The sequence below is a fragment of the Canis lupus genome, chromosome 9, assembly GCF_003254725.2.
Source record: "Canis lupus dingo isolate Sandy chromosome 9, ASM325472v2, whole genome shotgun sequence".
NCBI lineage: Eukaryota > Metazoa > Chordata > Mammalia > Carnivora > Canidae > Canis > Canis lupus.
The window spans coordinates 15,853,866-15,880,619 of NC_064251.1; the positions used below are offsets into that span (position 1 = coordinate 15,853,866).

At 38.3% G+C, this 26,754-nt stretch overlaps 1 protein-coding gene and 1 long non-coding RNA gene across 5 annotated transcripts in view; both read right to left on the reverse strand.

Moving 5' to 3' along the window:
- TLK2 (tousled like kinase 2) overlaps window positions 1-26,754 on the reverse strand; it is a 122,981-nt gene that overhangs the window by 79,681 nt on the left and 16,546 nt on the right. The window lies entirely within an intron of this gene.
- On the reverse strand, window positions 13,957-25,414 carry LOC125755812 (uncharacterized). The gene is made up of 2 exons (XR_007413162.1): window positions 25,366-25,414; window positions 13,957-22,033 (listed from the first exon to the last, which is right to left on the reverse strand). It is a non-coding gene; the product is annotated as an uncharacterized LOC125755812 (long non-coding RNA).

The window sequence follows — 26,754 nt, forward strand, 5'->3', positions numbered from 1 at the left end:
TTGCTACAGAGGCAAGGCATTCTATAATATTTAATCCTGGTAACAACCTGCTATGGGCTCAACTGTGTCCTCCTCAAATTTATGTTGAAGACCTAACCCCCAAGACATCAGAATGTATTTGGAGATAGGGCCTTTAAAAGAAGAAATCAGGGACTCCTGGGTGGCTCAGCGGTTAAGTGCCTGCCTTTAGCTCAGGGTGATTGATCCTGGAGTTCCGGGATTGAGTCCCACATCAGGCTCCCTGCATGGAACCTGCTTCTCCCTCTGCCTGTGTCTGTCATGAATAAAGAAATAAAATCTTAAAAAAAATAATAAATAGAAGAAATTAAGTTAAAATGGGATTGTTAAAGTGGGCCCTAATCCAGTATGACTGATGTCCTTATGAAAAGGAAATGAGGACACAGACACCAGACATGCACACATACTGAGGAAACATCATATGAGGACACAGTGAGAAGGTGGCCATCTGTAAGCCAAGGAGGGAAAGCCTCAGAAAAAACTCCAACCCGGCTAACACCTTGATCTTGGACTTAACAGCCTCTGAACAGTGAAAAAATAAGTTTCTGTTCTTTAAACCACCCAGTCTGTTATGGCAGCCCTAGTACATTATGCACAGCTTAAGACAGCTGCTGTAATTACTCTCATTTATAGATGAAGAAATCGTAAGAAAACTTAGTAAACTAAACTCCCCAAGGTCACACAGCTGGTAAGCAGAGCCAGGATACAGACCTAAGCAGTGTGGCTTCAAAATATGTGCTACTAGCCTTTGAGCTATACTGACACTAGATATATTAATCAATTTTTTAAAAGATCTTATTTATTTAGTCATGATAGACACAGAGAGAGAGGGAGAGACACAGGCAGAGGGAAAAGCAGGCTCTATGCACAGAGCCTGATGTGGGACTCGATCCCAGGACCCAGGATCACACTCTGGGACCAAGGCAGGCGTTAAACCGCTGAGCCACCCAGGGATCCCTATATTAATCAAATTTTAAGGTAACAGGGGATCCCTGGGTGGCTCAGTGGTTTAGCGCCTGCCTTGGGCCCAGGGCGCGATCCTGGAGTCCCAGGATTGAGTCCCATGTCGGGCTCCCAGCATGGAGCCTGCTTCTCCCTCTGCCTGTGTCTCTGCCTCTCTCTTTGTGTGTATTCTCATGAATGAATAAATAAAATCTTTAGAAGAAAAAAATAAATAAATAAACATCTATATATTCATAAATGAAAGTAGGCTATATTTTTAATTCCTCATATTTGTCAGATTTTGCTATTGGAATTTATTATTTCTATGTTATTATTTAATATGAAAACTCCCTATTCTTTAAAAGATTAGGAGAAACCATGTAACTAGGGACTGGATTTTTGCTCTACTTCAAGGAATAGGAGAGGAAAAGATAATTTTATAATCTTGATTTTTACTTGATTATAGGAATCTATCTTGATCTTTACATACTGTCAACATGAATTCCTACTTCCAGTGAAATCATCTATTCCACTGAGACTTTCATATTAATAGGATATAATGCATCCATTTCCAGTTTTTTCACTTTGTAAGTCCTCAGTATCTTTTGTGATCCCAATTTATCCCTCAATTTTTCCTGCTGTTTCCCAATTTTCCTTTTTTTTTTTTTTTAAGATTTTATTTATTTATTCATGAAAGACACACAGAGAGAGGCAGAGACAGAGGCAGAGGAAGGAGAAGCAGGCTCTATGCAGGAGCCCGATGTGGGACTCCATCCTGGAACTCTGGGATCACATCTTGAGCCGAAGGCAGATGCTCAACCGCTGAGCCACCCAGGCATCCCGTGTTTCCCAATTTTCCAACTCTGGATTCTTAGTCGTCTGTTTTGCAGTATATTTATTTCTTCTTCTATTTTTATTATTTTGTTCTTTTTTTTTTCTGAAACCTTAAACTGTAATGGTAAATTCACACTCTTGTATATTAAGAACATCTTCATCCACCCAAGTTTAACAATTATATCATATTTTTCATATATTTTTAAGTAAAATAGTCTGTCACTTGTTATTTGATATACAATAGCTATTTAGAACACTTACTAATATCCAAGTCACTGGGGAGGGGAAACTGTCCCTTCAAAGAGTCATCTCAGGTTCAAATAGAAGCTAGAAAAAATTTTTTAACAATGTATGATAATAAGACTCCTTAGCAAAAGCCCCATTTTCCATGCCAACATTTAAACTATTTACCCTGTCTTGTTGTTTTTTTTTTGTTTTGTTTTAAGATTTTATTTATTTATTCATGAGAGACACAGAAAGAGAGGGGAGAGGCAGAGACACAGGCAGAGGGAGAAGCAGGCTCCATGCAGGGAGCCTAATGCGGAACTCGATCCTGGGGCTCCAGGATCAATCACGCCCCAGGCTGAAGGCAGGCACTAAATTGCTGAGCCACCCAGGGATCCCTACCCTGTCTTCGTTTAATCATTTCTTCATAAGTAAAAAACAGACAAGTCAATGGACGGTTTAAAAAACTGAAAAGCCAATTTTCTTGTTTTAAAAAGTATGATTTCTAAAACCAAATAAAAATTTTTCTAATATACTTAAAAATGTACTTTGGGTGGGGGAGGGAGCTTTAAAAGAGTACTTTAGTCACAAGCCAAAGAAAACTTTGTGTAGGGATCCCTGGGTGACTCAGCAGTTTAGGGCCTGCCTTCAGCCCAGGGTGTGATCCCAGGGTCCCGGGATCGAGTCCCACGTATGGCTCCTTGCATGGAGCCTGCTTCTCCCTCTGCCTCTCTCTTTGTGTCTCTCATGAATAAATAAATAAAATCTTAAAAAAAAAAAAAAAAAAAAGAAAAGAAAGAAAACTTTGTGTATAAGTTATAAACCTATGAAAATTGAGGTTAAAATACAAAAGTTGACAGCCAGACTTTAGCACATGAATAAAGCCCATATAAACTAAGAAAAACTTGTAGAAGTAGGGGCCAAAGGTTAATCTTTTCGCTCTAGTAGACTAAATTGGCATCTTAAAAGGAATTTAAGAATTGAGAACAACAGACAAAAGTTAAACTTGATTAAGTACAGAGGAACATAGCTGACGACAGGGTCAAACTACCTGAAGTAGTTAAGATACTCCATTAAAGGTTATACCTAATGGAAATTAAAACTAAGGGCCTCCCAAGGGGAACCCTCTTGCACTGTTGGTAGGAATGCAAACTGGTATAGCCTCTCTGGAAAACAGTATAGAGGTTCCTCAAAAAGTTAGAAATAGAACTACCCTACAATCTAGCAGTTGCACTACTAGGTATTTACCCAAAGGATACAGAAATACAGATTTGAGTACACGCACCCCAATTTTTAAAAGATTTTTTCAAATTTATTCATTCATGAGAGACACAGAGAAGCAGATACAGGCAGAGGGAGAAGCAGACTGACTCCCTGCATGGAGCCCGACGTGGGGCTCAATCCCAGGACCTGGAATGAACACCCTGAGCCAAAGGCAGATGCTCGATAGCTGAGCCACCCAGGTGCCCCTGCACCCCAATGTTTATAGCAGCATTATCAACAACAGCCAAACTATGAAAAGAGCCCAAGTGTCCATCAACTGATGAATGGATTAAAATGTGATCTGTGCGCACATACACAGACACGTATACATACAGAGGAATACTATTCAGCCAGCAAAAAGAATGAAATATTGCCATTTGCAACAATGTGGGTGGAACTAGAGTATATTATGCTAAATGAAATCAGTCAAAGAAAGACAAATACCGTATGATTTCACTCGTGTGGAATTTAAGAAACATAACAGATGAACACAGGGAAAGGGAAAGAAAATAAAATAAGATAAAAATAGAGAGGGAGGCAAACCATATGAGACTCATAACCACAGAGAACAAGCTGAGGATTACTGGAGGATGGTGGGTGGGTGGAGGGATGGGCTACGTGGATGATGGGCATTAAGGAGAGCACTTGCCGCAATAAGCACTAGGTGTTACATTTAAGTGATGAATTGCTAAATTCTACTCCTGAAACCAATACTACACTATACATTAACTAACTTGAATTTAAATAAAAACTTGGAAAAAAATAAAAAGCTAAAATAAAAACTAAGGGTCTCCATACGTTTGTTTTTTTTTCATACTTTTTTTTAAACATTGGTAGCACCACCCTTTCATACCCTAGCAGAGTTAAGTCAGCATTTAGAACAGTCTGATTCCCAGAGATGCTGGGCACTGGCTAGTTGATCAGTGTTTACTATAAGTGAAATAGATTGGAAGTCTAATAAATTCTTTTAAGAATGAATGAATGAATGAATGAATGAATGAATTTATTTGAGAGAGTATGTATGTGCAAGCAGGGGGGAGGGGCAGCGGGAAAAGGAGAGAGAATCTTAAGTAGGCTCCATGTCCACGCAGAGCCTGCCTGACACAGGGCTCAGGCTCACAACTCTGAGATCATAACCTAAGTTGAAATCAAGAGTGGAGAGCTTAATCAACTGAGCTACCCAGGTGCCCCAAGGGAAATCTATTAAATTCTTACCTGATCTGTATAAGCAGAAGAGTCTAGGTAAAGGGAACAAAAGCTTAATTTCAATCATTAAAAACACAGGGGGTGGGGGGTGCCTGGTTGGCTCAGTCAGTTAAACATCTGCCTTCGACTCAGGTCATGATCCCAAGGTCCTGGGACCTAACCCTGCATCAGGCTCCCTGCTCAGCGGGGAGCCTACTTCTCCCTCTCCCTCTGCCCTCCACCTGCTTGTGCACTCCTCAAATAAATAAATAAATAAATAAATAAATAAATAAATAAATAAATAAATAAATAAATAAATAAATAAATAAATAAATAAATATTTTAAAAAAGAAACAAGCACAGAGCCAGGGCCCCTTAGTCAATCCCAAGATTTGAGTCACTTTATAGATCCAGAATCAGTGAATGAAGCAGTCTTCTTGAGGAAGGATCCTACTATGCCACGAAAAATTTACACTGTTAATTTTTCTCTCCACAAGCTTTCCCCAAAAGGACTACCACTGTCTACCAAGGTGATTCTGCATGGGGTAAAATGAAATAATCAAAGATTCTTTGAGGATTACTAGACACTGGCTCTGAACAGACACTAATTCCAGAAGACCCAAAACATCACTGTGATCCACCAGTCAAAAGAGGGGCTTAGGGATGTCAGGGGATCAGTCGAATTTTAGCCCAGGTCCACCTAACAGTGGGACATGAACACTGATGTGGTTATTTCCCCAGCTGCAGAATGCATACTCAGAATAAACATACTCAGCAACTGGCAGAATCCCACTACTTCCGGAATGTTCCCAATTTAGCAGGGACCACTATACTCTTAACTTACAGAACCATCTTCAGCAACGTTCTCAAGAAAAATTATTTTTAAAGAACAAAATCAATTTGACGTATTTTAAAAATGGCAGCACCATTTTAATGTATTTCAATACAATTTTTATAACTGTAAGCCAATGTAACTGAGGTAGCTCTTATTTACTGTGATAATCAATCTCGATTCCAGGTGAAGCTATCTAATCTAGAAAGCCAGGAAAAATATTCAATTCAATCAATTGGTTTAACTCTAATAATAACAGTAGCAAACATACTTTGGGTGGCATAGATACAATTAAGTTTATTTTTTACTTCATTTTTTTTACTTCCATTTGATTTTGACCAGAGTAGGGTAGGGTAATTCTATTATGTATCTGAAACTAATATAGTGTTGTATGTCAATTACACCTCTTAAAAAAAAAGCCTTAAGAGTACACTTAGGATGAGCATGGAGTAATATATAGAACTACTGAATCACTATATTGTACACCTGAATTTAATATCACACTGTATGTTAACTATATTGTGGATTAAAAAATTAAAAAGCCCAACCTCAAAAATAAAAAATAAAAAAAAAAAAAAAGCCCAGGGACGCCTGGGTGACTCAGCGGTTTAGCGCCTGCCTTCCGCCCAGGGGGCAATCCTGGAGTTCCAGGATGGAGTCCCACATCAGGCTCCCTGCAGGAAGCCTGCTTCTCTCTCTGCCTGTGCCTCTGCCTGTCTGTGTCTCTCATGAATAAATGAATAAAATATTTTTAAAAATTAAATATATTTTTTTTAAAATCCCAACCTCCTCCCAAACAAACAAAAAATCAGATTAACTGAAACTTAAAATGAATATACCAGGTCAAAACAACACCCTTCAACCAAAAAAAAAAAAAAAAAAGAAACAGTGATTTTCAATGAATGATAATTGTGTTTTAGTAAGAAAACAAAAATATTACAGTACACTGTCAAGAAAATCCTTAATTAATAGTAATGATTTTTGTAATATTTTAGTCATGCCAAATCCTAACGATGTAATTTAATAAAGCCCATTTCCAGACAACAAGCAAGCCCAACAATAAGAAGAAAAACAAGAAATCCTTTAACTATCCTCTCTCCTGGAAACCTCCTCATAAAAGTCTACATTAATTCATTCAGGATCTGATGCATATGACAAAAAGAAAGAAAAAGAGATAATAACGTGTCAGCATGGATATGAAGAAAGTTTATCCATCATGTACTGCTGGTAGGGATATAAAATGGTGCAGCCACACTAGAAAAGTCTGGCAGCTTCTAATTTGGTTAAACTAATGACTAAAAACGAGATCCTGGAGTCTTACATTAGCTCCAGCCCTTAACAGGGTATCTCTTAACCAGAAGATCCAGCAATTCTATGCCCAGGAATACAGCCAAGAGAAATGAAAACATATGTGCACCCAGAAATACACACATGAATATTCACAGCACCATTATTCATAATAGCCAAAAAATGGGGGAAAAAACCAAACGTCCATCAAACTGAAGAATGAATAAAAATATGGCATACCCATACAGTGAAGTATTCTTTGGCAATGGAAAGAAATAAAGTGCTGATACATGCTATAACATGAATGAACCCTGAAAACAAGATGCTAAATCAAAGAAGCCACTTACAAAGGGCCACATATAAAAAAAAATAAAAAAAAAAAAAAAAAAAAAAAAAAGGGCCACATATTGTATGATTCCATTTACATGAAATGTTCAGAATATGCAAATCTATAGAGACAAAAAAGTGGACTGGTGGTTGACTACAGCTGAGGGGGATGGGGGTTTTGAGGGTGACATCTGAGGCATAAACGTTTCTCTTTGAGGTGATAAAATGTTCTAAAATTGATCATGATCATGGTTGCACAACTTTGTAAATACACCCAGCCACTGAATTGTATAAATGACGAAGTGTGTGTGTGGTGTGTGAATCACGTTTCAATAAAGCTTTTAAAAGAAAAAAAAAAATCCAGCACAATTTTGCTCCATACAGAAAGCTACTTTCAACCATAGGAGGCACTGCAACCGTGGTGGACAGAGAAGACTATCAAACCTAATCCTGATCATCCATGGAAAGGATTAGGTTTTCTCCCTCTAATTTTTTATCCTTTATCTCACTTCATATTTTATTTTATTCTATTTTTTATTTATTTATTTATTTATTTATTTCAGAGAAAGAAGGCATGAGCAGACAGGGATAGGGGCAGGGGCAGACAGATTCTTCGAGCAGACTCCCCATCAATCTAACAACTGTGAGATCACGACCTGAGCAGAAACCAAGAATCAGATTCTGAACCAACTGAGCCACCCGAGTGCCCCTCATCTTTTAAGCAGGCTCCCTCCACGTCCGACGTGGGGCTTGAACTTATAACCCTGAGATCAAGAGTTCCATGCTCCACTGGCTGAGCCAGCCAGGCACCCCTCATATTACTTTACATAAGAGATAAAATACTGTCCTAACAGATGTGTTTATAGGAGGACTGTTTAAAGAACATGTAGCCACATCTAAATGGTAGATCTCAAAATCACCTGTTGAGTAAAAAATAAACAAGTTGTTGGGCAGCCCAGGTGGCTCAGCGGTTTAGCGCCGCCTTCAGCCCAGGGTATGATTCTGGAGACCCAGGATCGAGTCCCATGTCAGGCTCCTTGCACGGAGCCTGCTTATCCCTCTGCCTGTGTTTCTGCCTCTCTGTGTCTCTCATGAATAAATAAGTATTTTTTAAAAATAAATAAATAATAAGTTGCAAAACAAGAGTATAATTTAATTTCTGTAAAAAATACACATAAAAATCAGTAAGGTGTTTTCTATGCATAAATATGCATGCAAGTGGATAAGTACAGTATTTAAAAATATAGATATATCTCAAACTTCTCAGAGCAATTACTGTTCTCATTATTACAAAAGTATGTATGCATTCCTTATATAACTAAAAATTAATCATTAAAAAAGGCAAAATGTAAAGGAATGGAGCATGATTTCAACATATGTAGAAGCAATAGTCATGTGGACTGTGTATTTCATTATAAAGTTTGCAGTTTAGCCTCAGTCTTTCTCCTTTATGCTATGAAACACCTTCACAGATTAAAAACTACAAATTCAATATTTACAGATAGAAAAGAGAAGTTCTATGGAAGTTTCACAGTTAAGACAAGACAGAAGAAATAGTCTTAAGAACAAAAATATAAACATCACTTAAATATAAAGATCACTATAATCCAGATTTCAAATATCCAAAAAATATGTAACCCTGAAGAAAGTTTGATGATCAGTAAGTTTAAGCTCCTGGCTTTTACTGTTTTGAAGAGATCATCAATCTGTAAGAAACAAACCTAATGCCATCTCCTACAGGAAACTATAACAAATTTCTATTGAGGAACACAATATATTGGCATACTGATTGTGACATAACCTTAAGCAAGTCAACTGCTCTCTGAGCCTCAAATTAATCACATGTAAAAAGCCAGGCAGAAAAAAAGAAACAAACAAACAGAAAGAAAGAAAGAGAAAGAAAGAGAGAAAAAAAAGAGAGAGAGAAAGAGAAAGGGGGGGTGAGAAAGAGAGAGAAAGCCAGGCAGACAACCCTAATGCTCTCTCTGACCCTTCAAAAGCTAGAATTTAACACAGTAATTTTAAGTTTATACACTCCCCTTCCCAGTTTCTACCTATCTGGTTTAGGAAAAAATAATTCAGGGATTTTCCACTAAGCCATGGCAATCTTCATTTGCTTACCCTCCAATTCCAAAAATTACACTACTAACCTATCATCAAAGTGGTAGGTACATCTGGTATAACCCGGGACACCTGGGTGGCTCAGCGGTTGAGCGTCTACCTTCGGCTCCTGAGGTCCCAGGATCAAATCCCATATTGGGCTCCCTACATGGAGGCTGCTTCTCCCTCTGCCTGTGTCTCTTCCTCTCTTTCTCTCTCTCTTTCTCTGTCTCTCTCTGTGTGTGTGTCTCTTATGAATGAATAAATAAAGTCTTTAAAAAAAAATTCGGGGGGATCCCTGGGTGGTGCAGCGGTTTAGCGCCTTTGGCCCGGGGCACGATCCTGGAGACCCGGGATCGAGTCCCACATCGGGCTCCCGGTGCATGGAGCCTGCCTCTCCCCCTGCCTGTGTCTGCCTCTCTCTCTCTCTCTCTCTGTGACTATAATAAATAAAAATATAAATAAATAAATAAATAAATAAATAAATAAATAAATAAATAAATAAATAAATAAATAAATAAATTTTTAAAAATTTTCGGTATAACCCAAGTAAAATACTCTTAGCTAGGTTACTGCTACTTATACCTCTAAAGCACATTATTTCCTAAGGCACATGATAGCTCCTAGAGCTCAGAGTTAAGCACAACAATTAAAAAATATAGACACTGAATTGAATTAAACTTATCAAAGCTACTTTAAGACTGGTGTCTTGGGGCACCTGGGTGGCTCAGTCAGTTAAGCATCTAATTCTTGGTCTCAGCTCAGGTCTCAATCTTAGGGTCATGAATTTGAGTCCTACATTAGGCCCCACACTGGGGCCTGGGGGACTGGGTTTGGAGCCTACTTAAAACAAAACACAAAAAAATGATGTCTTGACATATCAGCTGTGAGAAATATCACAAATTACATCACTGACTTTTTTTTCTGAGTGATTTACTTCTAAAATAAGGAACAGATTCCAAGTTAGCACTGTAAAAATTTATCTCACTTATTTGCATTTCCTGAATGGGAAAGAATGGGATGGTCCAGGAGTGTGAACAATAGCAAAATTACTGAAAACAGCTGGTATCAACAGTTTAAAATTTGATAGATGTAGGACTGAATCACTGAACCACCGCATGAAACTACGCAAATCACTTAAGCTATATGATATATGAACTCTGGTCTTCTCATCTGTGATAAAAAAGAACACCCACCTATGGTTATTGCAAGGATTAAATAAAATAATACTATATATTGGGGAAAAGAGAAAAACAGTGCCTGAAATATAGCTGGTGGTCAATGAAGATTTGTTATTACTTTCCCCTTGCTCTGGGAAGGATATTCCCTATCAGGAGGATATTCAAGGACCATCTTTAACATGAAACTTTAACCAACTAAACCAACGAGTTTTCTTTTTCCACACTGTTATCAGTTTTGCACGACTTAATGTTTATTTCAACAGCACTGTAAAAAGGACTCACTGCTAGAAGGATTAATCAAAGGTACACATCCTTTTTTTTTTTATCATGGTAAGTGTATTATTTAATCCCTATCCTCTATTTCCCCCATCTCCTCACCCACCTCCCCTCTGATAACCATCAGTCTGTTCCCCAAAGTTTAGAGTCTATTTGTTGGTTTATCTCTCTTTTTCCTTTGCTCATTTGTTCTGTTTCTTAAATTCCACGTAAGTAAAATCATGTGGTATTTGTCTTTCTCTGACTTATTTCGCTTAGCATTATATTCTCTAGCTCCAACCATGTTGTTGCAAATGGCAAGATTTCATTCTTTTTTATGGCTGAATTCCATTCTATCTACACACATCTGCTTTATCTATTCATTTATCGATGGATACTTGGGCTACTTCCATAGTTTGGCTATTATAAATAATGCTGCAATAAACATAGGGGTGCATGTGTCCCTCTGAATTAGTGTTTTTGCATTTTTCATGTAAATACCCAATAGTGCGATTCCTGGATTGTAGGGTAGTTTTATTTTTAATTTTTTGAGGAACCTCTATACTGTTTTCCACAATGGCTACATCAATTTGTATTCCCACCAACAGTTTAAGAGACCAAGCTAACCAGTTTCAATCACCCTATAAACCATCAAGCATGTATTACAATAAAATAAGTTTACCCCACACAGAGGCCAGAATATTCAACAAGTTGCAATATTACAGGTATAACTAAAAGGTAAAGACTTTGAACCATTCACCTAAATTAAAAATGCAGGGCGCCTGGCTGACTCAGTTCATAGAGCATATGACTCTTGATCTCCAGGTCATGAGTTCAAGCCCCATGTTGGGTATAGAGATTACTTAAACAAATGTTCTATAATCCTTTGTACCTCAATGCCCTCATCAATGAAACGAAAATACAAGGTAAATTCTATTACAAGGAACTCTAACAAATATTCTTCACTCTTCTGATCTTGGGGACTGTTTTTATATTTATATTATTTGATGCTACTGCAAATGGTATTGCTTTTTTTTTTTTTAAGATTTTATTTATTCATGAGAGACACAGAGAGGGAGAGACGCAGAGACAAAGGCAGAGAGAGAAGCAGACTCCATGCAGGGAGGCTGATCTGATGTGGGACTCGATCCTGGGACTCCAGGATCACGCCCTGGGCCGAAGGCAGTCCCCTTAACCGCTGAACCACTCAGGCATCCCTGGTATTGTTTCTCAAATTTCTACTGCCAACTGTACATCACTAGTATACAGAATTACAACAGATTTTCATAAATTGATCTTGTATCCTAGCTAAACTTAAACTCTAATAGGTTTTTTAAAAGATTTTATTTATTCATTTGAGAGAGAGAGCACGAGTGAGAGAGCATAAGCAGGGGGAGAAGAAGAGAGAGAGGGAGAAGCAGACTCCCCACTAGGCAGGGAGCCCAACGTGGGGGCTCGATCCCACGACCCTGGGATCATGACCTGAGCCAAAGACAGATGCTTAACTGACTTAGCCACCCAGGCACCCCTCTAGTGTTTTTTTTATAAATTTTTTTTTAAGATTTTATTTATTCATGAGAGACACAGAGAGAGAGGCAGAGACACAGGGAGAGGAAGAAGCAGGCTCCCCGCGAGGATCCCAATGCAGGACTTGCTCCCAGCACCCCAAGATCATATCCTGAGTACAAGGCAGATGCTCAAGCAATGAGCCACCCTGGCATCCCTTTTTTTTTATATATAAATTAGTTAGAATTTTCTCCTTTAAAAAAAAAAAAGATTTTATTTATTCATGAGAGACAAAGAGAGAAGCAGAGACACAGGCAGAGGGAGAAGCAGGCTCCATGCAGGGAGTCCGATGGGGTACCTGATCCCAGGACTTCAGGATCATGCCCTGAGTCGAAGGCAGACGCTCAACCGCTGAGCCACCCAGGTGTCCCAGCCACCCAGGTGTCCCTAGTTAGAACTTTCTACATGTGCAATCATGTCATTTATAAGACATCTAAAAAATAAACATAGTTTTACTTTTCCATTCCAATCTGTGTGAGCTTATTCCTTTTATTTGCCTTAATACATCAATTAGGATCTTGAGAATAGGTTAAACAAAAGTTGTGAAACAAATATCCTTGATTTCTTTTGGACATCAGGTTGAAAACATGCAATCTTTCACCATTAAGTATGAGGTTCACTGTAGGTTCTTCACAGATGCCTTTTATCATATTGACGAAGTTCACTTCTATTCCTAGTTAGCTAAGAGCTTTTAGCATAAATTAGTGAATTTTGTTTAAATGCTTTTCATGCATCTGTTACAAGGTCATTTGGCTTTTCTGCTTTATTTTATTAATATGGTGAAATTACATTGACTTTTTTTTTTTTTAAGGTATTTATTTATTTATTTATGATAGTCACAGAGAGAGAGAGAGAGAGAGGCAGAGACACAGGCAGAGGGAGAAGCAGGCTCCATGCACCGGGAGCCCGACGTGGGATTCGATCCCGGATCTCCAAGATCGTGCCCTGGGCCAAAGGCAGGCGCCAAACTGCTGTGCCACCCAGGGATCCCTTACATTGACTTCTAATGTTAAATCAACCTTGCAACTGGGATTAAACCAATTAGTCATGATATATTATCCTTTATATTTGAGTATGTATGTGTGTATATATGTAAATTCAATTTGCTGACACTTTTTAATGATTTTTTAGTATATATTCATGAGGGATATTGAGCTATAGTTTTCTTTTTTCCTCATGTCTTTGCCTGATTTGATATCAGGATAATGCTGTCCTGGGCAGCCCAGGTGGCTCAGCAGTTTAGCACCACCTTCAGCCCAGGGTGTGATCCTGGAGACCCGGGATCAACATCAGGCTCCCTGCATGGAGCCTGCTTCTCCCTCTGCCTGTGTTTCTGTCTCTCTCTCTCTCTCTCTCTCTCTCTGTCTCTCATGAATAAATAAAAAAGTTAAAAAAAAAAAAAAGATAATGCTGTCCTCATAAGTTTTCTGAAATTTGTAAAAATTTTGTTACTATTTCTTTCTTAAATCTTTGATAGAATTCACCAATAAAACCACGTGAGTCTGGACTTTCCTTTGTGGAAAAGCTTTTAATTACAAATCCAATTTTTAAAAATAAATACAAGGTTATTCAGATTTGCTTTCTATTTTATTTATTTCAGCTCTTTCTTTCAGTTTGCTCTTTTTTTTTTTTAGTTTCTGAAGGCAGAATCTTGGGTCATTGATTTTAGACCTTTCTTTTGAAGCTTTAAGTTTCCTTCTAAAACATTGCTTTAGGGATCCCTGGGTGGCGCAGCGGTTTGGCGCCTGCCTTTGGCCCAGGGCGCGATCCTGGAGACCTGGGATCGAATCCCACATCGGGCTCCCGGTGCATGGAGCCTGCTTCTCCCTCTGCCTGTGTCTCTGCCTCTCTCTCTCTCTCTCTGACTATCATAAATAAATAAAAATTAAAAAATAAATAAAAAAAACAAAAAAAAACATTGCTTTAGCTGCATCCCACAAATTTTGTTTTTTTTTTTTTTTTTTTTTTTTTTTTTTTTTTTTTTTTTTTTTTTTTTTTTTTTATCCCACAAATTTTGATATGGTTTTCGTTTTCATTTATTTCAAAATATTTTCTAATTTTTCTTGTGAATTCCTCCCCCCTTGTGAAGTCTTCTTTAACATACATTTACTTAGAAATGTTATTTAACTTTCAAATATTCAGCAATTTCCCAGATATCTTTTTCTTTTTTTTTTTAAGATTTTCTTTATGAGAGAGAGAGAGAGAGAGAGAGAGAGGCAGAAACACAGGCAGAGAGAGAAGCAGGCTCCATGCAGGGAGCCCAACGTGGGACTCGATCCCAGGTCTCCAGGATCAGAGGATCAGGCCCTGGGCTGAAGGCGGCGCCAAATCACTGAGCCACCCCGGGTGCCCCCAGATACCATTTTTTAAAATTTATTATTTAATTCCATTGTAGTCAGAGTACTCCTTATAATTTAAATCCTTTTACATCTGTTTAAACATGTTTTATAGTCCACCATATAGTCCATTTTGATAAACGTTACCTGTGCACTTGAAAAGAATGTGGGCATAGTATTCTATAAATGTCAATTAGATACAGTCCATTGATAGTCCGATTGTTTTATATCCTCACTGATTTTTTTGCCTGCTTGTTCTATCAATTATTGAGAGAGACTGCTGCAATTTGCAACTACAATTATGGATTTGTCTATTACTCCTTTCAGCTGTCAGTTTTTGCTCTGCCGTCATTGGATGCACACACATTTGGAACTGCTGGGTCTTCCCAATGAATTGATCCTTTTTTCTTTCATTGTGAAACGTACTTTTTATTCCTCGTAATATTTTCCTTCTTCTGAAGTCGCCTTTGTCTAATACAAATATAGTCACTCCAGCCTCCTTGGTGTTTATATATATCTTTTCCCATCCTTTTAATTACAGAGATTCAGGTTAAAAAAAATAAAGTGAGTTTCTTGTAGACAGCATACAGATGGGTCATATAACAATGACCTAACCTGACACTCCCTTCTAAAGGGAGTGCTAGACCATTAACAATTTATTTAATACAAATATATTTGGATTTAGATCTGCCATATTGCTAATTTTTTCTCTATCACATATTTTATTTTAAGATTTTATTTATTTATTCATGAGAGACACAGAGAGAGAGAGAGAGAGGCTGAGACACAGGCAAAGGGAGAAGCAGGCTCCATGCTGGGAGCCTGACTTGGGACTCGATCCTGGGACTCCAGGATCAGGCCCTGGGCTGAAGGTGGCGCTAAACCGCTGAGTCACCCAGGCCCACCCCTATTTATCACATCTTCTTGTTTCTTTTCCCTCTCTACCTTCCTTAAGACTGAAGTGTATTTTTCTTTAAGTATTCCATTTTATCTCCACTGAGGGATTATTAGCTATTACTTCTTTGTTGTATTATTTTTTTTATTGGTATTTATCAGTCTACCTTCAAATGACAATCAAATAACCTAATAAATATTATCTGCAATCAGTAACATAGACCAAATCTTAGAAATTCACTGTAATTAAAGGTTTGGTTGTAAAGGCAGAATCCCATTATAACAAATGTCACTATAAAAAATTCTAGAGCACCTGGCTGGCTCAGGCAGAAGAACATGTGGCTCTTGATCTCGGGGTTCTGAGTTTGAGCCCCATGCTGGGTGTAGAGATTAGTTAAATAAAAAACTTAAAAAAAAATTCTATAAGAATATCCCATAATAAGAATATGGTCCTAACCTTCTTTTTCAGAAATAAAAGACTTTAGAGAACTAGTTAAAATAAGTTATCTACCAGGGCACCTGGGTAGCTCAGTGGTTAAGCATAGAACTCTTGGTTTCTACCTCAGGTTATGATCTCAGGGCCTTGGGATCAAGCCTTGCATGGGCTCTGCACTCAGTACAGAGTCTACTTGTCCCTCTTCCTCTCCCACTCTCTGTCCCAAATAAATAAATACATCTTTTAAAAAAATAAAAATAAGCTATCTACCACAAGTCTGTATAACAAAAACTCTACCAGTTCTGTTCCAGAGTATGTCACAATCACTTTTTAAAAATTTTCCTGAGGGGGATCCCTTGGCTCAGCAGTTTAGCGCCTGCCTTCAGCCCAGGGCCTGATCCTGGAGACCCAGGATCGAGTCCCACATCAGGCTCCCTGAATGGAGCCTGCTTCTCCCTCTGCCTGTGTCTCTGCCTCTCTCTGTGTCTCTCATGAATAAATATAAAATCTTAAAAATAATAATAATAAAAGTTTTCCTGAGTTCTATTACAACTAAGACCTTTTAATTTTGCTCCACTATCTAGCATGACATAAACATTCACCTCATTTTTTCCCACATAGACTATTCCTCTAGAAAAATCCTCTTTCAAAATAAGCCACCAAATAATAATGCAGTATTTAAAAAGAGAGTTTTATATAACACCATCAACTATCTAAATAAATTAAATCTCAGGGCATCTGGGTGGTTCAGTAAGTAAAACGTATTCAACTCTTGATCTCAGGGTCCTGTGTTCAAGTCCTAGACTAGGCATGAAGCCAATCAATCAATAATATCTCTTTCTAATTCATTATATGGAGTTTCTGTTTCTCTCCAGGACTTACATAATTCTGACTTGCAATACTATGTATATCACCAATTAATTCCATTATCCCAAACCATGAAAGGACTATGGAATTTGTTATGGTGAGAGTTTACCTTTAATAGTGCCTACGGGGATGCCTAGGTGGCTCAGTCAGTTAAGCATCTGCCTTCGGCTCAGGTCATGATCCTCAGGTCCCGCAACTAAGTCCCACCATCAGGCTCCCAGCTCACTGAGCAGCGTGCTTTTCCCTCTACCCCTCCCTGCTTACACACTCACTTGCTATCTCTCTCTCACTCCAAAATAAATATCTGTGGGACCCTGGGTGGCTCAGCAGTTGAGCATCTGCCTTCAGCTCAGGGCGTGATTCTGGGTCCAGGGATCCAAGTCCCGCACTGGGCTCCCTGAGAGGAGCCAGCTTCTCCTTCTGTCTATGTCTCTTCCTCTCTGTGTCTCTCATGAATAACAAAATCTTTTTAAAAAAATAATAAAGTAAAATACATAAAATCTGTAATATCGTTTGTAGCAGAACTTATAGGTCCTCATCTAAATCACAGAATATATATTATTGACACATACACAGAACTCAAAAGAGCCTTGGAGGTTATCTGGTAGAGGCTTATTCCTTAGATCCTCCAAAAAGAACCAAACATAACAACAGGGTACTGTTTATCTGCACAGCCCATTTAAAATACCAAATTGGGGCAGGCCCGGTGGCACAGCAGTTTAGCGCCTCCTGCAGCCCAGAGTGTGATCCTGGAAACCCGGGATCGAGTCCCACGTCGGGCTCTCTGCATGGAGCCTGCTTCTCCCTCTGCCTGTGTCTTATGCATCTCTCTCTCTCTCTCTCTCTGTCTCTCTCATGAATAAATAAATAAAATCGATAGATAGATAGATAGATAGATAGATAGATAGATAGATAGATAGATAGATAGATAGTAAAATAAAATGCCAAATTGAAGGGCACCTGGGTGGCTCAGTCAGTTGAGCATCTGACTTCTGCTCAGGTCATGATCTCAGGGTCCTGGGACCACTCCACATTGCGGGGGGCCGCCCCCACTCAGTGAGGAGCCCTCTCTTTCCCCTTTCCTCCCCCCACTTCCTCACTCATACACACTCTCTGATAAATAAAATCTTTCATAAATAAAATATCAAACTGACTCAGTAGCTAAAATTTTACTGACTCCATATGGATGAAAGAATTTCAAATCCTTGCAGTAGAACTCATCTTAAAAGCTCAAAAGCGCTGATTAATAAAATTAAGGAAACAAAATATTGCTTAATAAACTCCATTTAAAAGAAAAAAAATAACCTTTTAAAACATGATCTCCCTGGGAGTAAAGGGAGTAATAATAAAAGGTTGGGAATTAGAAGCAAGTCTCTTGCACAGTAACTCTCCATACAATATCTCTAATAACTACTCACATGCTCAAATACTTCCTGTAAAAGACAAATATGTGTTCTAATTTGAAGTAAAGAACCTGTACCCAGACCCTAAGCAGTTTTGTACTTTTTAAGTCTATTTTGAGTCACAAAACTGTTTATGAAAACCATGGAACCCTTATCTCCTAAAAATGATACATCCATAAATATATATAAATTTTACCTAAGACACATCTGTAAGTATATATAAATTTTACCTACCTTTTTACAAGGTTCAAGAACCCTAACGTCTGTCCATGGACTCCTTTGCCATAACCGACTATGGAGAAGCCAATGTTTTCATTCATTGATACATACATGGCTGGATTGATTGACAGGTATAAAAATATATTACTCCCCACAATGGAGAGAAATATGGCTATAACTACCAAAATTACAAATGCTCATCATATCCTCTGACTCAGCAATTCCACTTCTAGGGATTTATTTTGTAAACATGCATGAACATATGTGAAATGTCATTAATGCTCAAGACTATTCACTACAGCACTTGCTTCTATCAACAAAATTCTGTTGTCCATTTAGGTGTCCATCAACAAGAAACTGGCTGAATTACGGTTCAGCTGTACATTGGAATTTTTTTTTTAAGATTTATTTATTTACTCATGAGAGACACAGACTGAGAGAGAAAGGCAGAGACTTGGGCAGAGGGAGAAGCAGGTCTTCGAAGGGAGCCTGATGCAGGACTCGATTCCGGATCCCGGGATCACAATCTGAGCGGAAGGCAAGCGCCCAACCCCTGAGCCACCCAGGCGTCCCTGTACCTTGGAATATTAAGCAACCTTTGGCAAATACAACAAGGAAGCCCTACATACACTACTATAAGACAATTTCTAAGATTTTAAGCACAAAAAGCAAAACATATGATACTGTATAAAATATCTGTCACTGTTTTTTTATTTTTTATTTATTTTTTATTTTTTTATAAGTTTTTTTTTTTTTTTTTTTTTATTCAGAGAGAGAGAGAGACTGAGAGGCAGAGACACAGGCAGAGGGAGAAGCGGGCTCCATGCAGAGAGCCCAACGCAGGACTTGATCCTGGGTCTCCAGGATCAGACCCCGGGCTGCAGGCGGCGCTAAACCGCTGCGCCACCAGGGGTGCCCTCACTGTGTTTTTTTAAAATGGAGGGGGCTGGGAACCCTGGGTGGCGCAGTGGTTTAGCGCCTGCCTTTGGCCCAGGGCGCGATCCTGGAGAACCTGGATCGAATCCCACGTTGGGCTCCCGGTGCATGGAGCCTGCTTCTCCCTCTGCCTCTCTCTCTCTCTCTGTGACTATTATAAATAAATAAAAAAAATTTTTTTTTAAAAAATGGAGGGGGCTAATATACCAATTTATTTGCACATACGCACACACACACATATAAAACATGTCACATATACATCAAATATATATGATTTATAAACATATACCATCATATAAATTAAGGAAATTGCTACTACCAATAACTGTCTCCAGGGAAGGAAATCAGATGGACATGGGAAAAGTGTCAAAGAAATGTTTCATTGTGTATCTTTGAAATCTTTCGAATTCTGTACTGACTATATCACCTAATTGAAATTAATTCTTTAAAAAAGAACCTGTACCCAGACCCTAAGCAGTTTTGTTAAGTTTAAAAACCAAGCTAATCTGTACTATCATTCTGTGACTTACTCTGTAATATTTTATCAGACCTTTTCTTAAGAGAGCTCCTGGGTGGCTCAGTCAGTTAAGCATCTCCTTTGGCTCAGGTCATGATCTCAGTGTCCTGGCATAGAGCCCTGCACTGGGCTCCCTACTCAGTGAGGAGGGGAGCCTGCTTCTCCCTCTCCCTCTGCAGCTCCCTCTGCTTGTGCTCTCTCTGCCAAATAAATAATAAAATCTTTATTTAAAAAAAAAAAAAACTTTCTTTAGGTTATTTACAGTGTATCTTAGAGTGATCTTTCTAAGCAACATAGAAAAAGTCTCACCTTTCCACACACAATCTGACTCCTGAGCAAATTACACTCCCTTCTTTTAGGCTCACAGTACTTTCACATCTCTTTATCCACCCTCAGCTATGTGCCATAGACATGAGTCCACGTATGCCTGATTTTAAGTGCTTCAAGAGTATACAGTGAATCCTGTTTTTTTAAACCCTCCTTAACACCTGTTAGACATAGTACAGACTCAAAGTTGGTTGAACTCAACTGCTGAAAAATTTGAGTATTAAAATTTCACTATAGCTCTTTTCCTTCATCTTATCTAGATTATCACACAAGCAGGTCAAATGGTTCATAAAATATTGATAGAATATTTTGTATCTTGTTACTAGCTGGTCAATTGGTAATATAATGCAGACTGGATAAGTTAGTTTTGGTTTGATGCTAGTAGCTTCTGCTAAATTTGAACATTAAATCTGTCTGTTAGAGTTAATTAACAGAAGATATCCTGAACTGGAGCCACCATCTCCTGAGATCAACGGCCCTTCAGATTACATTTTAATTCCACAATTAATCCTTAGTATTCCTCTGGAGTCAGACAAAACAGGAACTAAATTAACACCAACTCTGGCAGCAGTTTATGTGATAAGTCACATATTTACTCTTCATATAAGCCAAGTTTTCAGTCATACAGGTCACATCCATTACAGCAGACACCAACATCTTGTTATCTTTATGTGGTCAACATCAATAGTCTTCAGAGAACCTGGGGCAGCCTGGGTGGCTCAGCAGTTTAGCGCTGCCTTCAGCCCAGAGCATGATCCTGGAGACCCAGGATCGAGTCCCACCTCGGGCTCCCTGTATGGAGCCTGCTTCTCCCTCTGCCTGTGTCTCTGCCTCCCTCTCTCTGTGTCTCTCATGAATAAATAAATAAATAAATTTGAAAAACAAATAGTCTTCATAGAACTTAACAGTTAAGGCAATACTGGTTAAACTAAAATCTAGGACGCCAAATTTGGATAGCTTATTATTCTAAAATTGGTTAAAATAAAAGGTTATCCTATGTAACTCACCAAATTACATGATGGTTTGATTCTTCCACTTTCCAGGCCAATAGTATTATTTGCAAAAACTGCAGTTTGAGTATTATTACTAGTTCTTCTATAGATATTAATGAAATTTCTAAGAGCTTTAAGGCTTTTTGCTGGATATGAACTAAAAGAAAAAGAATCACCATTTTTAAAAAAGATTTTTATTTATTTGAGATATAGTGAGAGAGAGAGCATGAATGAAGAAGAGGCAGAGGGAGAAGGAGAAGCAGGCTCCTCACTGAGCAGGGAGCCTGACATAGAGCTCAATCCCAAGGCCCTGAGATCATGATTTGAGCCAAAGGCAAATACTTAACCAAGTGAGCCACCCAGGGAAACCCAATCACCATTTTTAGCCGCCCTTGATCGATTATAAGGGCTGAGAAGGTCAAACTCCAACAAAATAATGAATTTTAATATGATCCAGCCATTCCACTTCTGCATGTGCACCCAAAAGAAATAAAAGCAGGGACTCAAACAGACTTCTGTACACCCATGTTCACAGCAGCAGTATTCATAGTAGCCAAAAGGAAGAAGTAATCCAAGTGTCCACCGTCAGATAAATGGATAAATAAAATGTGGTACATAGGGGATCCCTGGGTGGCGCAGCGGTTTGGCGCCTGCCTTTGGCCCAGGGCGCGATCCTGGAGACCTGAGATCGAATCCCACATCGGGCTCCCGGTGCATGGAGCCTGCTTCTCCCTCTGCCTGTGTCTCTGCGCCTCTCTCTCTCTCTGTGACTATCATAAATAAATAAAAATTAAAAAAAAAAATGTGGTACATATAATGGAATATTATTCAGCTTTAAAAAGGAAGTTCTGACATTACAACGTGGATGAACCTTGTACAATGCCAAGTGAAATAAGCCAGCCACAAGAAGACAAATACTATATAAATCCGCTTATATGAGATTTCTAAAGTAGTCAAATCCATAGAAAGAGAAAACAGAATCGGAGTTGCCAGGGACTGATGGGAGGGGTAGATGGGGAGTTATTATTCAATGAGTACAGAGTTTCATTTTTGCAAGACGAAAAGGTTCTTGAGAGAGATGGTGGTGACACCTGTACAACAAAATGAATAAACTTAATGTCACTATACACTGAAGAATAATTAAAATGGTTAATTGTATGTGTATTTACCACAATAAAAAAGTAAAGTTTAATGACCAACCTCTTTATCTCCTTCATCTAGTTAAGATTAAGCAACAGACATCATCCTTTCTTTGAGAATATTTTCAGAAAAATGCTCCACTTCTATTTTCCTCCCTGCCGTCTTTGGAGTACACTTAATAGAACAAGGTACTTTTCATGTTCCTATGTTATTTGTAACCCAAATTCCCAAAAGCCAACATATACAAAATGAAAAGCTTATTAGAAGATTTGAAAGAAAGAAAGAAAGAAAGAAAGAAAGAAAGAAAGAAAGAAAGAAAGAAAGAAAGAAGAGAGAGAGAAAGAGAAAGAAAGAGAGAGAGAGAGAGAGAAAGAAAGAAAGAAAGAAAGAAAGAAAGAAAGAAAGAAAGAAAGAAAGAAAGAAAGAAAGAAAAAGAAAGATAGATTGATTTTGGCAAGATTTTGTTCTAGCTTTGTTCCTGAGGCTTTTATATTTCAACACCACTACTTACTCTCTGAGAATATTAATTCCTAAATGGAATTTTTGAGTTTTATTTTCTCTATCTCAAATATGGTCCCCCCCTTTTGGTATAGTTCATCAAAGAATTTTTTAAACTGGAAGTGTCCAGAGTCAAAGAGACTTCCAAGTCATACAGCTAGTTAACTTCTTAGACGGTTTCAGGACCAAAGATAAATTATTCCCATTTTGGTATATATAGTTAAAGAAAAAAAAAGATTATGTTAAAAGAGTAAGATAGGACTACAATGAAAATTTCATTCTTAGCTATATCCCAAACTGCACAGGAAACTACCAATTAAGTTGCTAAAACGTCAAAACAACCAAAATTCTCTTTTACTTAGCATTTGACCACAAGCATTCCTCAGCATAAGGTCTGTGAGGGGAATGATACTTCTTATATCTGATAGCTAATGTAGTGTACCTATTTCCATTGTTAAACATCAGTAAAGATAAGGGACACCTGGCTGGCTTAGGCAATGGAGTGTGCAACTCTCGATCTCAGGGTTGTGAGTTCGAGCCCCATATTATGCACAGAGCTCACTTAAAGTACACACACACACGCACACACACAATAAAGATAAAATTCTAGAAAACTAAAGTAGTGGGAGTGGGAAGAAAGCAAAAAAGGTTGACTTAGTCATGAGAACCTTGGAAAACATGAGAACCTTGGAAAACTAATAAACCAAACTGAGAAGCGCTCCCACTGGTACTACAGATCCTCTAGACAGCTCTAATCTGCAAAGGAGTGTTCCTTGGGTTTAAAGCAAGAACAGCCCATGAAGAGTACACTTATCGCAGAATACTCAGCTGGCTCAGTTGGTAGAGCATGCAACTCTTGATCTTGGGGTCATGAGTTCGAGCCCTACACAGACAGCAAGATTTTTAAAAAAAAAGGTGGGGGGCAGCCCTGGTGACCCAGTGGTTTAGCACCGCCTTTGGCATGGGGCATGATCCTGGAGACCTGGGATCAGGTCCCGCGAAAGGCTCCCTGCATAGGGCCTGTTTCTCCCTCTGCCTGTGTCTGCCTCTCTCTGTCTCTCATGAATAAATAAATAAAATCTTAAAAAAAAACAAAAAAAAAAACACACTTATCCTGATGAGCACTGAGTAATGTATAGAATTGGTAAATCACTATATTATACACCTGAAACTAATATAATACTGTTAACTCTACTGGAATTAAAAATTAAAAACTTAAAAAAAAAGTCCAAATTATAAGATTTCCTTTTTTTTTTTTTTTTAAGATTTTATTTATTTATTCATGAGAGACACAGAGAAAGAGAGAGAGAGAGAGAGAGGCGCAGAGACATAGGCAGAGGGAGAAGCAGGCTCCATGCAAAGAGCCCAACATGGGACTTGATACAGGACTCCAGGATCACGCCCTGGGCCAAAGGCAGGGGCTAAACCACTGAGCCACCCAGGCATCCCTGAAATAAGATTTCCTATGAAAGTCTCTGTAAGGGAAAAGAAAGCTGACCAGGGGCAGGCAGGCAGGTGCTAAGACAAATAAACCTATGATAAGAAGCTCTGGAAAAAAAAAAAAAAAAGAAGCTCTGGGGGCCCACACTCAGCCAAAAGACTACCCTCAAATGAACCAAAAAGAACAGAGAGATAGGAAGGTAAGAAAGACCCTCTGTAGAGCAAAGTCAGCAAATATTCCAGGAATAATTTTTTTTTTAAGTATGTCTGAAGTCTAAGGAAGGAATATCTGGGACTAGAAAAAGTAAAGTTTCTGTCTGGGTTAGGGAAACTGGGCAACTGCCCTGTAAAAAAAAGAAGAAAAGAAAAAAAAAAGAAAAAAGAAAAAAGAAAAAAAAAAGCCAAAGAGAAGAGCCTATGAAACATTTAACAAAGCTAACATACGAGGATGCAGATTCTACACTAATCCAATTCCAACACATCTAGTAGTAGTCAAGGTCAAGTGAAACCTACCACCAAAAGGGACCTAGCAATTTGAAACCCAGACAAGGTAGAGAAGAACAAGACTGATCAAGCCAATCATCCCTAGACTCAGGGCTGAAATACGAAATCACTGATAATATACCTTATTAATTCTCCTCCTTGGCTTTTTAAAAAATAGTTTTAAGGAATATTTCAATTCCTGCTTTATTTAACTAAAAGTAAACAGAGAATAAGAAATAGCACCAATGACTCTAATGGCCAGGAGTGATGACAATGACAACACTTTATATAAAAGTAAGAAAGCAGATGCAAAGTGAAAACTCACAAGGGAGAAACCTAGGTATGCATTCTTACTATGGCACAAGGGTCCATGCACATTTTATGAGTATTAAATAGGTTTGTATTACTAGCTGTAAAAAAGTGAAATCAGGAATTACTGTACCAAAATCCATGAGAAGACACAACTCAGAAAGGTAAGCTCAGCACTCAAAATTTAGTTCTATTTAAGGGCATTTGCTGACTTAATTCCAAAAAAAACTGTGAAACTGAGCTCTACTTTAGGAAGTCTAGGGGTGTAGGGAGAGAATGAAGTCAAAGCCCAGGCCCTCCCCAGAGGGGAGTCTGGGAAATCCAACAAGGAGCATAGGGCTACCTTTACAGGACAAGAGTGACCCAGAAACAAATCAGCCTTTGTGGAAACTCATGGATAGGTTTACGCAGATTAGACAAATTTAAAAAAATTAAGCAGCAGAAGATAGGTCAGAAGAAACTGCCCAGTATTCAGCCCTGGGAAATAAAGACCAGTAATCCAAAAAAAAAGGGTGGAAGGCAGAGCAAATATTCTAAGATCCAATATGCTTACAGAGAGTGCAAGGAGAAGACCAAGAGTAAGGCAGAGGCAACATATGAAGAGACAATGGCTGAGAATATTCTAGAACTGATCAACAACAATCCACAGATTCAAGAATCCCAATGAATCCCAACAGAATAAATAAAAGTAATTCTATCATTCACAAAAATCTACATATAGATATTTAAAGCAGCTTATTAATAATTGCTAAAAAATGAATGCAACCAAGATACCCTTCAGTAGGTGGATGGATAATAAAATGTAATACATATAGACAATGGAATATTATTTAGTGCTAAAAGGAAATGAGCTAACAAGTCACAGAAAAAACAAGTAAATATTACAAAGTGATAGAAGCCAATCTGAAAGGCTACAAACTGTGTGATTCCAACTATACAACATTCCATAAATGATAAAACTATGACAACAGTAAAAAGATCAGTAGTTGCCAAGGCTTACTGGAAGGAGGGATAAACAGCTGGAGCAGAGGGGATTTTTAGGGCAGTAGAACTACTCTGTATGATACTGTAATAAAGAAAGATCATTATACATTTGTCAAAACCCATAAAATGTACAACACCAAGACTGAATCTTAATGTTAACTATGGACTTTGGGTGATAATGATGTGTCAATATAGATTCATCAATTGTGACAAATGTACCACTCTGGTAGTAGATGTTGATACTGTGGGAGGCTATGCATGTGTGAGTAGATGGTTAAATGATGCACCTTATACCCAATTTTGCCATGAGCCTACAATTTCTTTAAAAACTAAAATTAAAAAAAAAAAAAACCAAAAACCTAAAATCTACTTTTTTAAGTGTATGTATGCTCAGGTTCCCCCAAAAAACTCAAATGTAAATAAAGCACAGGAAAATAATAAAGGAAAAAGGTAATCCAACCTAGACATATCACCCAACCCTACTTTATAATATAGAAAATCAAAGATGAAGACAAAATCTCAAAAATGGGCAAGGAAAAGGTAGATTACCTTCAACAGAATAGCAATGAGACTAAAAATTAAAAGCAACAGTGAACAATACTGAAAGAATATAATAGCCAATCTAGAATTTTAAACCTCACAAAAATACTATTAAAGAATACAGCAAAGGTGTACCTAGGTGGCTCAGTTGGTTAAGCACCAGACTCTTGATTTCAGCTCAAGTGATGATCTCAGAGTTGTGAGACTGAGCCCTGAGTTACACTGAACATAGAACCCACATAAGGGCAGCCCGGGTGGCTCGGCGGTTTAGCACGGCCTTCGGCCTAGGTTGAGATCCCGGGGACCTGGGATGGAGTCCCGCATCCGGTTCCTTGCATGGAGCCTGCTTCTCCCTCTGCTTGTGTCTCTGCCTCTCTCTCTCTCTCTCTCTCTCTCTGTGTCTCTCATGAATAAATAA